The sequence below is a fragment of the Mustela lutreola genome, chromosome Y (assembly GCF_030435805.1).
Source record: "Mustela lutreola isolate mMusLut2 chromosome Y, mMusLut2.pri, whole genome shotgun sequence".
In the NCBI taxonomy this organism is placed as follows: domain Eukaryota; kingdom Metazoa; phylum Chordata; class Mammalia; order Carnivora; family Mustelidae; genus Mustela; species Mustela lutreola.
The window spans coordinates 3,447,187-3,462,754 of record NC_081309.1 but is presented as its reverse complement, the minus strand read 5'-3'; the positions used below and the strand labels follow the sequence as shown (position 1 = coordinate 3,462,754).

General features: G+C 52.3%; 1 pseudogene; it reads left to right on the top strand.

Annotated features, from left to right (window-relative positions):
* Positions 1–1,101: 1,101 nt before the first annotated feature.
* On the top strand, positions 1,102–1,220 carry LOC131822518 (5S ribosomal RNA; annotated as a pseudogene).
* Positions 1,221–15,568: the final 14,348 nt, after the last annotated feature.

Genomic DNA, 15,568 nt, shown 5'->3' with positions numbered 1-15,568 from the left:
TGGAGTCTGAGTGGACTGCACCCTGAATCTCGTGGGGCGTCATATGGCATAACGGTCATCTATTCCACGGAGTAGCCTGGTAGAGGGTTTATATGGACAGACATTAGCTAAGACGCTCTTTTTAGCTAATATGCTCCTAAGATACCGTGAGGGATGCAAGCAGGACAGCATTGAGAGACAGCCCTGCTCCAATAGCAGAGCAGACCACAGCTGTTCTCTCTGGACTCCTCCACCCAGAATCTGGGAGAGGGAACAGGGGAAATTCTGTGCAATGAATTTGGACTCTGGCTCAGCACCCAGCAGAGGTGTGTAGGCTCAAAGGTGTTCCCACGGGTCTTCGTCAATCGTCAGGAACTTGAGATCAGTAGCCGGCAGCAGGGCTGGGTAGCCTCCCCTTGCTGAGTGCTGCTGCTCCTGGAAACACAGCCTGGGGAATGGGCGGTGTGGTTTCGGGCGATGCAGCACTGCTGCCAGGTGGCCGATACCCTATGCTAGAAAGTGCGTGCCCATTAGCCTCAGCACCTCTGTGTTGGCTTTCAGACCTAGAAAAATGAATCTGAGGGTCCACTTTGAGTCTAGGAAGCCATCTTCCAAGGCGAAGAAAACTCTCGGAAGCTTCATGAGCTGCCCGTCCCTCTTCTCTGATGTCTGGACTTGATGCGTCACACAAGGGCCCATGGGAGGAGCTCGGGAGTCAAGGCTTCAAATCTTGCATATCGGAGGATGCCAGGGACCTGTCCCGATTGATACACGTGCAGCTGCTGGCACGTTCCTGAATATGCTGGCTCTCTGCAGCCTCTGCATCTTTGAACTACATGTCCATCTGTCTGAATCATCATTATGTTCCAAGCACGTAGAAGCCTTCCACTACCTCGTCCTTTGTACAGAATGGGTATGACCACAAGGCATCAGTGGCTCAAGAAGACCGGGGGCCAATGTAACTGTGAACGAGAGATATGGTAGCTAACCAAGCCAGGGCAGATTAAAGTAACAGTAGGGTATGAGAAAGTTCAGCTTCCTCCAGGAAGGGGAGGACGGTTCCATGTTACACAGGGTGTCACATACACTTATCTGAGAATATCGGGTAATAACCCTATGATTGTCTACGGTCATACCACCCTGTACGTGCCCGATCTCGTCTGATCGCAGAAGCTAAGCAGGGCCGGGCCTGGTTAGTACTTGGGTGGAGGACTGCCTGGGAATACCAGGTGCTGTAGGCTTTGATCTCCAAGAGGGAGTTTCTTGGGGTGGTGTGCTACTTCAGGCTGTGGATGCTGCCTTCGCGGAGATGGCACAACCTCTCAACAAACTGGCTAAGGGAGAACTCACTATGGTAGAGTGTGGACAGCTGAGGCAAAACGAGCTTTTCAGGAATTACAAAAAGCCTTACTGTGTGCCCCAGTATTGGTCATCCCAGATGTTACCAAGACCTTCCACTTGTATGTGGATGGAAAGGCAGGGCTGACTAAATGAGTTTTGACTCAGACTCTGGGGCCTTGGTGAAGGCCAGTGGCCTATCTTAGCAATAAACTAGATCCACTAGCAGCTGGGCTGCCCCCTTGCTTCTGCATAATTGCTTCAAGGACCCTCCTGGTCAAAGATGCATGCAAATTGACTCTGGGTCAAAATATCATTTTGACCACCACCCACGTTATCGAGGGCCTTCTCTGGACTCCACCAGACCAGTGGATAACAAATTCCAGAGTGACGGAGTATCAGGCCCTCCTCCTGAATGAAAAAAAAAAAAAAAAAAGTAATCTTCCGGTGCCTGGCGATGCTAAATCGAGCCACGTTGCTACCAGTGGTGCTGGCTGACCACCCACATGACTGTGGGAAGGTCCTAACCGAAGTCATGGGAATAAGGCCGGATCTCACTCCCCTCCTGGATGCGGGAATGACTCTGTTAGCAGAAGGGAGTAGTTATATGGTCAGTGGAAAGAGGTATGCAGGGGCTGAGATGGTTTCTCCTTAGCAAGGACTCTGGGCAAGAGCCCTGCCACACATGACCTCAGCAGAAAAGCGAAGCCGATTGCATTTACCAAGGCACTAGAGATGGCCAAGGCTGCGGGCACTAATAGGAAACTGCAGTGTGTCTACTGGCCCCAGAGCTCTGGGCAAGGAGAGAGAATGAGCCAGACTCTTGAAGAGACCTAGACAAAGCTAATTCTGGATGCTGGCGGTGGATGGATGGATCTCCTTCCTTTTGCTCTCCTCAGGGCACAATGTGTACCCTATTTAAACAAGGTGACCCCATTTGAAATAATGTTTGGGAGGACCCCCTCCTCGCTCTGTCCTAGGCTACAGGATGTTGCCCTGGCAGAAATGACTGATCAGTCTATACTCCAATCACAGCAGGCTCTACAGTCTGTCATAAGAAAAAGGGATCCAAAATGCCCACACTGGGACAGAGACAGTGGTGGAACCACATCCCAGGGACTTGATTTGGATATGTCACTATCAAGTGAGGAACTTGGAACCTCACTGGAAGCCTCATTTACTGTTATCCTAACCACCCCCATGGCAGTAAAAGTAGAAGGCATTAGGACCTGGGTTCATGCGGGTCACATCAAACAAGCCGAGAGTAAGGATGCCACCCAGAGATGGGAGCTGCAGCCGACAGACTCTGCTGACCATGCATTAAAACTAAGACTAAAAAACTGTAAGTTTATTGTTGCTGTACTAAAGATAATTGGGGCAATAAAATGTTAGTCTTATCTGCTCAATATAAGATAGAACTATCTGAAAAGTCAAGGATTTGACTAATCTCCAAAGAAAAGGGGGAAATGTAAGGCCCTGGCCCTCCCAGAGGAACTTGCTTGTGTACCCTGGATGTAGGGGCGGGGCAGGCTGGGTGGAGACATCCAATTGGTGGGGCGCGCGTATATCCACTAGGGTGAATTGAGATCCGACTGGCCACCTGTGTAGGGGCGGAGCTCAACCAACCCATAAAGGTTGGAGTGAGAAGCTGTCAGGGTAGCAGGAGAGCTGTGGCGGGAGAAGAAGGAAGAGTCCACGGAAGCAGAAGAGTCAGCGGGAGCGGGAGAGTCAGTGGAGTGGAAGAGCTGTAATAGCCCTTGTAAGAGCTATAACCGCCGCCATGGGTCCCTCTGACTTGCAGCCTCCAGCCGCCTGCAGCCCTGCCTCCAGTGGTCCCGCCTCTGGTGGCCCCGAGCCCCTGCAGCCTTCAGATGCCTGCAGCCCTGCCTCCTGCTATCCTGCCTCCAGTAGTCTAGACACCAGCGGTCCCGAGACACCTGCGGTCCAGTGGTCAGTGGTCTTGACGCCTGCAGCCCCTATAGGCCAGTGGTCCCGAGATGCCAGTGGTCCAGTGGTCAGCGGTCCTGACACCTACAGCCCCGAGATGGCAGTGGTCCCAAGTCACCAGCGGTCCCGCGGTCCAGCGGTCAGCGGTCACGACGCCTGCAGTCCTGAGACGACAGCAGTCCGAGACGCCAGAGGCCCTGAGATGCCATCAGACCCTTGCTGCCAGCAGCCTTACTGAAAAATGCCTCGCCACACTGAGGCATGAACGGCTTTGTCCGCAGAGGTGGCCTCCTCTGGGTGGCAGCCTTGTCAGAGTGGCATTGTGGGGAGCAGAGTTTGTGTCATCCAGGTTGTCCTCGTCATCGTCGTTGTCATCATTGCCTTTTCATCATCAAGAGCGGTCTTGTCCTGAGAGTGGCCTTGTCCATAGTGACCTCTTCTTGTGAGCGGCTCTGATCATGGAGCAGCCTCATCTAGAGCAGCCTCATCTGGAGCGGCCTGATCCTCGTCAGGATCACCATCGTCGCCTTTTCATAAGAGATAGCCCTGACCCGTCAGTTTGATTCTTGATGCTTGGTGCAAAATAAAGTTTTACTTGACCTTTGCTTTGTATCAGTCTCATTCCTTTGATCCTTTGGACCCTAACAATGCTCAAGTCAGAACTCCTCCTTCCCCATGGCAGGAAACCTCTCTGTTGGAATGGTGTCTAACCTACAGAGAAGGAGAAACCTACAAGGTCCATGAGGCCGTACCCATACTTGACGGCCGCCTTGGGCATAAACATGCATTGTGACACTCAGCGTGGGTCCCATGTTCAAAAATGGACTCTCAGGGTATGGATCAACATCCCGCATATGGTTTTTGCCATGACCCTAGGCATCTAATCCTCAGCAGAGTTCGGGTTTTACAATCGCTCATAATCAGGGCATTTCTCTGGACTACGTCTTTTGGAGGAACACCTGAGGTGTTAACTTGGACTCCTCCCTTACCATAGAACGACCCCAAACTCTTGTGAGCCGCACCAAATCTCCAGAGAGAACAAGACTCGTCCATGGCCTGTGCAGCCACCCCTCCATTTCATGGCACCCTTGACACTAAATCCAGAGACAAAAGCCTGATCGACTAACTCCCACTCGCCCTTCTTTCATATCAAGAGAAGCTCCACTCCCTGTCTGTAGATCATGAGTGCCATAACCTTAGCCCCAATCTTTAGTTGAGTTTGTGCTTTCAGAATTCTGTCCCCACAGCCCTGGAGCACATTTCCTCTAGGCTGAGAATTCTGGAGCCACACTGCAATACTCTGCCTGCCCTCTCCAATGAAACTATGGACATTCCATTGGCCACAAACTGATAGATGAGGAGAAACCTCAGAGGCCCCCGATGCCATTCCAATACCGTAGGCCTCCCTGGACACAAAGAGGCATTCTGACACAAACTGTGCACCTACCTCCACTGAAACATGCAGACTGATAACCCCAGTGACAGAATATGGAACAGGACAGGACCCTAGGCCCTAATCTGGATGGTAGCTTTGGTTTCCAGGCATCTCTCCACAGAGGCCTGGGCCCGAACCCTACCATATGGGGCTTTCCAGAGCCACCAAACTGAACCCCTCTCATTTCCACATGGGAAGCTTGCTCTTTGGAGCTGTGTCAAACCCACCGCATAGGGGAATCCTGCTTGGCCCCTGAGACACTCCAACATTCCAAGGTCTCCATAAACACAAACCCCCCTTATGTCCCATCCTCAGGAGAGTCCATTTAAAGTCAGCCCCCTGTGGAGCTCACTCTAGAGCCAACAGATCGAACATGACTTGTTGCTAGGAAGCAAATGAGATGCGAGGTGGGTGTCCAGACATCCATCCTTAGAACCTTGCTCTCCAGTCTTTTCATAAGAGTATCCTGGAGCCATTCAAGAGGACTCAATCATCCCACAGAAGGAAACCTTGTGGTTGGAGCAGCTCACAAACCCCAGTGTGGGAAAAACTCCCAGAACTCTTGAGGCTCCCCCCTTAATGAAGGGGCCCTCATGGACACAAAAATCAGCCTGAGCCAACCTCTCATACTCTCCCTGACTTCAGATTCAGCCCCTCTGGAGTGGGCCTGCTGTGTGCTCAGTCCCAAACCTAACCCTAGCTTGTGTTTTCAGACTTCCACCATCACACTCCTGGCCCACAATCCCTCCAGCTAGGGAAATCCAGAGCCACAACGCAGCACTATGTCTGCCCTCCAGAAGAAAATTATGGCCCTATAGGGCTGTCCAAAAAAACACCAATGAGGATCAGCCCTCGACCACATCCCAATTGCATAGGCTAACTTGGGTTTCAATGCTCTGTCTAAAACAGCCTGAGTCCAGACCTCCCAATAGACCCCAGACATCTGGCTGCACCCCAGCACATCGGACTGCCATGGTCTATGGCGTGCATCTCTTCCCAATCTGGGTGTTCAGGCATCTTAACTGAGACCTTATCTCCAATTTCTGCATGGGGGGGACCTGATGCACAAGTCAGAACTCCTCCTTCCCCATGGCAGGAAAACCTTGCTGTTGGCATGGTGTCTAACCTATCAGGAAGGAGAAACCTGCAAAGCCCATTAGCCCATATCTGACGGGCACCTTGGGAACAGACATGCATGGTGACGTTCAGTGTGACTCCCATTTTCAAAAATGGACTCTCAGGGGATGGACCAACAACCCGCATATGGTTTTTGACATGCCGCTAGGCCTCCAATCCTCAGCAGAGGTCAGGTTTTCCACTCGATCATACCCAGAGCTCTGCTCTGGGATAATTCTTTTGGAGGAACACGTGAAGTGTTATCTCGGACTCCTCCATTCCCACAGAAGGACCCCAAACTCTTTGGAGTCTCACCAAATCCTTAGGGAGAATGAGACTCGTCCACGGCCCATGAGCGACCTCTCCATTCCATGACCATTCTTGACACAAAATCCTAGAGACAAAAGCTTGAGCGACTAACATCCACTCGCCCTTCCATCATATCCCGAGAAACTCCCAACCCAGTCTGTAGATGGTGCCTGCCATACCCTCAGCCCCAAATTTAAATCGAGTTTGTGTTTTCAGAATTCTGTCCCCACAGTCCTGGTGCAGACACGCTCCAGGCTGGGCCCTCTGGAGCCACACTGCAAGACTGTGTGCCCTCTCCAAGGAGACTGTGGACATTCCATTAGCCACAAACCTATAGATGAGGGGAAACCTCCACGGCCGCCGACACCTTTCCAATAGTGTAGGCTGCGCTGGAAACAAAGGGGCATTCTGACACAAGCTGATCAACTACCTCTACTCAGATACACAGACCGATAACCCCAGGAACAGAAGATGGAGCTGGAGAGGCCCCTTGGCCTTATCTGGATGCAAGCTTTGGTTTCCAGGCATCTCTCCTCGGGGACTGGTTTCGAACACTACCATATGGGGCTTTCCAGAGGCACCAAACAAAATGCTTCTCATCTCCATATGGGAAGCTTGATCTTTGGAGTTGTGTCAAACCCACTGTGTAGGGGAATCCTGCAGGGCCCTTGAGCCACCCCAACATTCCAATGTCTCCATACACACAAACCCAAATTATGACTCATCCTCAGGAGAATCCATTTCAAGTCATCCCCCTGGGAATTTCATCCCGGAGCCAACAGATCGAACATGACATGTTGTTAGTAACCAATGGGAATGAGAGGTGGGGTGTCCAGGCTTCCATTTTTATAACCTTGCTCTCCAGTCTTTCCCTAGTTGGATCTTGGAGGATCCAAGAGGACTTGATTGTCCCACAGAAGGAAACCTTGTGGTTTGGAGCAGCTCACAAACCCCAGTGAGGGAAAAACTCCATGGACTCATGAAGAGTCCCCCCTTTATGAAGGGGCCATCATGGACACAAACTCCAGGCTGAGCCATCATCTCATACTCGCCATGACTTCAGATGCAGGAGATCTCCATTCAGCCCCTGCAGAGTGGGCCTGCCATACACTCGCCCCAAACCTAACCCTAGCTTGTATATTCAGATTTCTACCCTCACCTTCTTGGCCCACAAGCCATCCAGATTAGGAATTCCAGAGCCACAACACACCACTATGCCTGCCCTCCAGAAGAAAAAATGTGGCCCTATAGGGCTGCCCTAAACTTTTGGGAGCCGCACCAAATCCCCAGAGAGAACGAGACACGTCCATGGCGATGCGGCTAACCCTCCATTCCATGGCCATCCTTGACACAAAATCCAGAGATAAAAATCTTAATGACCGCCTCCCACTCGCCCTTCTTTCATATCTCGAGAAGCTCCACTCCTGGTCTGTAGATCGTACATGCCATACCCTCAGCCCCAAACTTAAGTCGAGTTTGTGTTTTCAGAATTCCGTCCCTATATCCCTGGTGCACATTCCCTCCAGGCTGGGGCCTTTGGAGCCACACCACAAGATTGTGCCTGCCCTGTCCAAGGACACTATGGCCATTCCATTGGCCAAAAACTACAGAAGAGGAAAAACATTCAAGGCCGCGGACGTCATCCCAATAATTATGCCGCCCTGGACACAAAGGGCATTCTAACACAAACTGTGCAACGACCTCTACTCAGACACAGTCAGATAACCACAGTGACAGAGATCGAACCAGAAATACCCCTAGGCCCTAATCTGGACACTAGCTTTGGTTTCCAGGTGCCTCTCCTCAGAGGACGCCTTCTAATACTACCTCAGGGCTTTCCAGGGGCACCAAACGGAACGCCTCTCATCTCCACATGGGAAGCTTGCTCTTTGGAGCTGTGCCAAACCCACCGTGTAGGGGAATCCTGAAGGGCCCCTGAGCCATCCCAACATTCCAAGGTCTCCATACACACAAACCCACATTATGACCATCCTGAGCAGAGTCCATTTCAATTCAGCCCACTGTGGAGCTCGCCCCAGAGGCAACAGATCTAACGTGACTTTTTGCTAGCAACCAATGGGATTGGGAGGTGGGGTGTCCACGCATCCATCCTTAGAACCTTGCTCTCCAGTCTTTTCATATGGGGCTCCTGGATTCTTCAAAAAGGACTCGATTGTCCTGCAGAAGGAGACCTTGTGGTTTGGAGCAGCTCACAAACCCCAGTGTGGGGAAAACCTCCCAGGACTCTTGAGCCCCCCACCCTTAATGAAGGGGCCACCATGGACACAAACTCCAGCCTGACCTAAGTCTCATACTTGCTCTGACTTCAGATGCAAGAGATCTCCATTGAGCCCCTGTAGTGTGGGCATGCTGTGCGCTCGGTCCCTAATATAACCCTAGCTTGTTTTTTCAGACTTCCATCCTCACACTCCTGGCTCACAAGCCCTCCAGAGAGGGAATTCCAGAACCACAATGCACCCCTATGCCTGTCCTTCAAAAGAAAAATGTGGCCCTATAGAGCTGCCCAGAAACCCCCAATGAAGATCAACCTGAAAGGCCCTCGACCACACCCCAATAAAATAGGCTTCCCTGGGTTCTAATGCTCTGTCTGAAACAGTCTGAGCCCAGACCTCCCTACAGACACCCAGACATCTGGCCGCACCCTCAGCACACCGGACCTACCATGGCCTATAACCATAATATCTTCCCAACCTGGGTGTTCAGGCATCTTAAACTGGACCTTATCTCCAATTTCTGCACAGGGGGACACCTGATGCACAAAACAGAACTCCTCCTTCCCCACAACAGGAAACCTTGCTATTGGCATGGTGTCTAACCTACAGGATAAAAGAGACCTGCATGGCCCATGAGTCAGTGCCCATACCTGACGGCCGCCTTGGGAACAAACCACACATTTTGACCTTCAGCGTGAGTCCCATGGTCAAAAATTTCCTCTCAGGGTCTTGACCAACAGCCCACATATGGCTTTTCCATGCCCCTAGGCCTATAATCCTCAGAGTTTGAATTTTCCAGTCACCGGTATGGAGGGCTCTGCTCTGGAATACCTCTTTTGGAGGGACTACTGAGGGGTTAATCAGGACTCCTGAATTCCCACAGAATGACACCAAACTCTTGGGAGCTGCACCAAATCTCCAGAGAGAACGAGACTCATCCATTGCCCATGCAGGCACCCCTCCATTCCACGGCCATCCTGGACAAAAAATCCAGAGATAAAAGCCTGAGCAGCCGCCTCCCACTCACCCTTCTTTCATATCCCAAGAATCTCCCGTCTCGGTCTGTGGATCGTGTCTGCCATACCCTCAGCCCCAAACTTTAGTCGAGTTAGTGTTTTCAGAATTCTGTCCCCACATCCCTGGGAAACACTCCCTCCAGGCTTGGGCCCTGGACCCACATGGCAAGACTGTGTCTGTCCTCTCCCAGGATACTGTGGCCATTCCATTGGCCATACACCTATAGGTGAGGAGAAACCACCAAATCCCCCGAAGCCATTCTGATAGTGTAGGACGCCCTTGACACCAAGGGGCATTCTGACACAAAGAGAGCAACTACTTCCACTCAGACACACAGACTGATAATGCCAGTGACAGAAGATGGAACAGGGCAGGCCCCTAGGCCTTAATCTGGACACTTGCTTTGGTTTCCAGGCGTCTCTCCTCAGAGGCCTGGCTTAGAATACTACCATTTGGGGCTTTCCAGAGGCACCAAACAGAACACCTCTCATCTGCACATGGGCAGCTTGCTCGTTTGAGCTGTGCCAAAGCCACTGGGTAGGGGCATCCTGCAGGGCCCCTGAGACACCCCAACATTCCAAGGTCTCAATACACCCAATTGTATAGGCTACCCTGGGTTCTAATGCTCTGTCTGAAACATCCTGAGCCAAGACGCCCCAGCAGAGACCCAGATATCTGGCCGCACCCCCAGCACATGGGACCCGCCCTGGCCTTAGGCCGGGGTCTTTTCCCGGGGTCTTTTCCCAGCCTAAGGGTGTTCAGGCATCTGTACCTAGAACTTATCTCCAATCCCAGCACCCGGGAGTATCTGATGAGTAAACCAGAACTCCTCCTTCCCCATCCCAATCTTGCCATTGGAATGGTGTCAAACCTTCATGGTAGGAGAAACCTTCATGCCTCATGAGGTCATGTCCATGCTTGAAGGCCACCTTGGGCACAAACACACATTGTGACCCTCAGCGTGAGTCCCCTCTTCATGTGAGGAATCTCAGTGGCTGGACCAAGTGCTCTCATGAGGTAATTGCCATGCCGTTAGGCCCCCAATCCTAACCAGAGGTGAGGTTTACCAGTCGCTGATGCCCAGTGCTCTGCTATGGAATCCCTCTTTGGAGGGATCCATGAGTCAGAAAACAGGACTCCTCCCTTCCCACAGAATGATCCTAAACTCTTGGGAGCTGGGCCAAATCCCAAGAAAAGGAGACTCATTCATAGCCCATGAGGTCAACCATACATTCCTCGGCCATTATTGACAAAAAATATAGAGACAAAAGCCTGAGTGATGGCCTCCCACTCGCCCTTCTGTCATATCCAGATGAGCTCCCCTCACGGTATGTAGATCAGGCCTGTCATACCTGTAAGGGCCTGCTGCTCCCAGAGGAACTTGCTTGTGGACTCTGGATGTAGGGGAGGGGCAGGCTGGGTGGAGACATCCAATCAGTGGGGCGCGCGTATATTCACTAGTGTGAATTGAGATCCGATTGGCCACCTGTATAGGGGCGGCGCTCAACCAACCCCATAAGGGTTGGTGTGTGAGGCTGTCAGGGGAGCAGGAGAGCTGTCGCGGGAGCAGAAGAGTCAGAGGAGCGGAAGAGCTGTAACAGCTCTTCTAAGAGGTATAACTAACGCTAGGGGTCTCAAAGCCGGCAGTCCCTCTGCTGGCAGTCTCCAGCCTCCTGCAGCCTCCAGCTGCCTGCAGCCTCCAGCTGCCTGCGGTCCCGCCTAGGGTGGAGCCGAGCCGCCTGCAGTTTCCCGCCTCTGGGGGCTGAAAGCTGCCACCTGCAGCCTCCAGCCACCTGCGGCTGAGCCTCCGGTGGTCCCGCCTCTGAGGGCCCCGAGCTGCCTGTGGCCCCACCTTCAGCAGCCCCGAGCTGCAGCCTCTGGCAGTTGCGCTGCAGCGGGCCCATGCCACCAGCGTTCGGAGACACCAGGGGTCAAGCGGTCAGCGGTCCCGACGCCTGCAGGCTCTGGACGCCAGCAGTCCCAAGACACCAGTGGACTTGAGATGCCAATGGCCCCTAGCCGCCAGCAGCTTCGCGGCAAAATGCCTTGCCACCATGAGCCACGAGTGGCCTTGTTCCCAACGGTGGCCTCCTCTGGGTGGCAGCCTTGTCAGAGTGGCATTGTGGGGAGCAGAGTCTGTGTCATCCAGGTTGTCCTCCTTTTCATCGTCACTGTCATCATTGCCTCTTCATCGTTGGGAGCGGCCTCCTCCGGGAAGTGGTCTTGTCCAGAATGGCCTCTTCTTCGGACTGGACTTGTCCGGGCAGCAACATCATCAAGCAGGGGCCTCGTTCTCAAAGTGGCCTTATACGGAATGGCCTCTTCTTAGGAGCGGCTCCAATCATGGAGTGGCCTCATCTGCATAGCAGCCTCATCTGCGGATCAGCCTCATCTGTAGCGGCCTTCTTGGGAGTGACCTTGTTCAGGATCATCATCATCGCCTTTTCGTAAGAGACAGCCCTGACCGGTCAGTTTGATTCTTGATGCTTGGTGTGAAATAAAGCTTTGCTTGACCTTCGCTTTCTATCAGTCTCTTTCATTTGATCACAGACCCTAACATTACCCTTGGCCCCAAACCTAGCCAAATTTGTGTTTTCAGACTTCTGTCCCCACAGCCTTGGCCAACACTCCCTCCAGGCTGGGGCCTCTAGAGACACCACAGGACTGTGCCTGCCCTCTCCAAGGAGACTGTGCCCATTCCATTGGCCACAACCCTACAGATTAGATGAAACTGCCAAGGGTCCCAGGGCCATCCCACTACCTCCCCTCAGACAAGCAGACAATGTCCCCAGAGACAGAAGTTTGAGCCAGACAGGCCCTTTTCCATAATCTGAACCCTAGCTATCATTTTCAGGCCTCTCTTGTCAGAGTCCTGGTTTTGAATACCAGCACATGGAGCTTTCCTGAGGCACCAAACAGAAGATTTCTCTTCTCCACCTAGGAAGCTAGCTCTTTGGACCTGTGTAAATCCCTCTCGGTAGGAGAATCCTGCAGGGCCCCTGAGCAACTGCCACATACCAAGGTCTCTATGGACACAAACCCACATTATGACCCATTCTCAGGAGTCTCTATTTCAACTCATCCCCCTGGGGATCTCGCCCCAGAGCCAACAGATTGAACCTACCTTGTCACTAGGAGCCAATAGGAATGCATGCTGGGGTGTGTAGGCATCCATCCTTAGAACCCTGCTCTCAAGTCTTTCTGTACGGGGCATCCAGGAGCTATCCAAGAGGAATCGACTGTCCCGCAGAGCATAACCTTGCAATTTGGAGCAGCTCACAGCCCCCAGTGTTGGAAATCCTCCACGGGCTGAGGCTCCCTCTTCATGACGGAGCCATCACAAACACAAATTCCAGCTGAGCCAACGTCTCATACTTGCCCAGACTTCAGATGCAGGAGATCTCGATTCAGCCTCTACATAGTGGGCCTGAAATGACCACAGGACTCTGCCTGCTATCTCTAAGCTTGTTATAACCCTAGCTTGTGCTTTCAGGCTTCCATCATCACACTCCTGGCCCACAAGCCCTCCAGATTGGGAATTACATGGCCACAATGCAGCACTCTGCCTTTCCATCAGAAGAAAAACTTTGACATATGGGTCTGCCCAGAAACCCCAAATGAGGATCAACCTGCATGGCCCTCTAATGCACCCCAATTTCCTAGGCTTCCCTTGGCACTAATGCACTGTCTGACACAGCCTGAGCGCAGACCTCCTGACAGACACCCAGACAGCTGGCCGCACACCGTGCACATCAAACACACCATGACCTTAGGCTGTCCTCTCTTCCCAACCTGGGTTTTTAGGCATCTGAACCTAGACCTCACTTCCAATCACTACACAGCGGGGAACCTGATGCACAAATCAGAACTCTTCCTTTCCATGGCCAGAAACCTTGCTATTGGCATGCTGTCAAACATTCAGGGTAAAAAAAAAAAAACCTGCATGGCCCATGAGGCCTCGCCCATGTTTGAGGGCCACCTTCTGCACAAACATGCATTGGGACGTTCAGCGTGAGCCATGTTTTCAAAGACGGCCTCTCAGGGTCTGGAGCACGACCCTGAATATGTGGCTTGCGATGCTCCTGGTTCACAATCCTAACCAGAAATCAGATTTTCCAGACGACTGTACCGAGGGCTCTGGAATCCCACTTTTGGAGAGACACCTGAGGTCAAAAACAGGACTCTTTTCTTTCACAGAATAATCCCAAAGTCTGGTGAGCCAGACCAAATCCCCAGAGAGGCAGACTCATCCATGACCCATTAGGCCACCCCTCCATTCCACAGTCATCCTTGACACAAACCCCAGAGACAAAAGCCTGAGAAAGTGCCTTACACTCACCCTTATTTCCTATCCTGAGGAGCTCTCTTCACGTTCTGTATATCGGGCCTGCCATTCCTTTGGCCCCAAGCCTAAGCCGAGTTTGTATTTCAGATTTCGGCCTTGGCCCACACACCCTCTAGGCTTGCACCTCTGGAACCACACCACAGGACTCTGCCTGCTATCTCCAAGGAAACTGTGCCCATTCTATTGACCACAAACCTACTGATTAGGAGAAACCATCAAGGCCCTTGGGCCATCCCAATAGTGTAGGCCAGCCCGGACAAAAAGTGTCATTCTGACACACCCTTGGCAACTACCTCCAGATACACAAGCATGTCAATGGCCCTGAGTCAGAATTGAACCTGACATGCCCCTAAATCCCCATCAGAAACCTAGCTTGGGTTTTCTGGCATCTGTTCTCAGAGGCCTGTTCTGGAACACAAACATATGGTCCAAAATGTGGTTCCTGAGCCACACAAAAGACCCTTTAATGTCCCCAGAAGGAAACCTTGCTCTTGGGACCTGAGTTCAACCCTTAGGATAAGAGAATCCTCCATGGCCCCTGAGGACCGTCACATTCTAAGGTCTCCCTGGACATAAACTAGAATTTTGACCCATCACCCTGGGACCCCCCCCTGTCAAATCAGCTCCCTTGGAACTTCACCCCAGGGTCAACAGATCGAACTTGCCCTGTTCCTTGGCTTCAGCAGTAACCCCATGTGGGCTTTCCAGGCATCCCAGTGGAGAGCTCTGCTATCCAATCTTTCCATTTGGGATACCCTGGAGCCATTCAACCAGACTCCCCCATCCCGTAGAAGGACACCTTGCTGTTTGCAGCAGCTCACAAGTCCCAGCGTGGAAAAACCTCTATGGCGTTTTGAGGCCACCCCTCCATTCGTCAGCCATCATGTACACAAACTCCAGTGGGAGTGGACATCTGACATTCTCCCTTAGTCAGGAGCTAGAATTCTCGAATCAGGGACTGCACATTGGAACTGCCATGAGCTCGGCACTGAACTTAAGCATAGCTTTTGTTTTCAGACTTCCGTCCTCACATTCCTGGCCCACAAGCCCTCTAGATTGGGAATTCTGGATCCACAACACAGCCTTCTGCCTGCCCACTAGAAAGGAGACGTGCCCTATGGGTCTGCCCAGAAACTTTGCATGAGGATCCACCTGCATGGCCCTCGAACACACCCCAATATCATAGGCCACCCTGGGCACTAATGCTTTGTCTGACACAATCTGAGCCCTACCTCCTGTTTGCCACCCAGATGGAGGGCCCCATATCCTGCAGTTGTTACCTGCCTTGGTCTGAGGCTGTCATTTATATGCAGCCTGGGTATTCAGGCATCTCTCCCATGACTTTTTCTCAAATCTTTGCCTATGGGGGAACCTGAAGCAAAAAAGTGTACTCCTCCTTCCCCATGGAAGGAAAGCTGGCAGTTGGGATGTTTGTCCAACTCTCAGAGTGGGAGCCAACTGCATGGCTCATGAGACCACGCCCACTAATCGGGGCTGCCCTGGGCACAAACAGGCATTGTGACCCTCAACCTGGGCCTGCTTTCAAACAAGCCCCTGGGAGCTGTACCAGGAGCCCACAGAGCTGGCCTTCCATGCCTTTAGACCCAAATCCTAAACCTCAGTGGGGTTCTTCAGGCGCCCAGACCCAGAACCCATCTCTGGATTCCCTGTATGGGGGGGGGGGGTGGCTAAGACAGAAAATAGCACTCTTCCCTTCACCAGAAAGACTCCAAACTCTTGGGAGCTGGGCAGAATCCCCAGAGAGGAAGAATCTCCCATGGCTGCATGAGGTCACCCCTACATTCCAAGCAATCCGAGACACACAAACCAGGCAGAAAGGAGTATGCT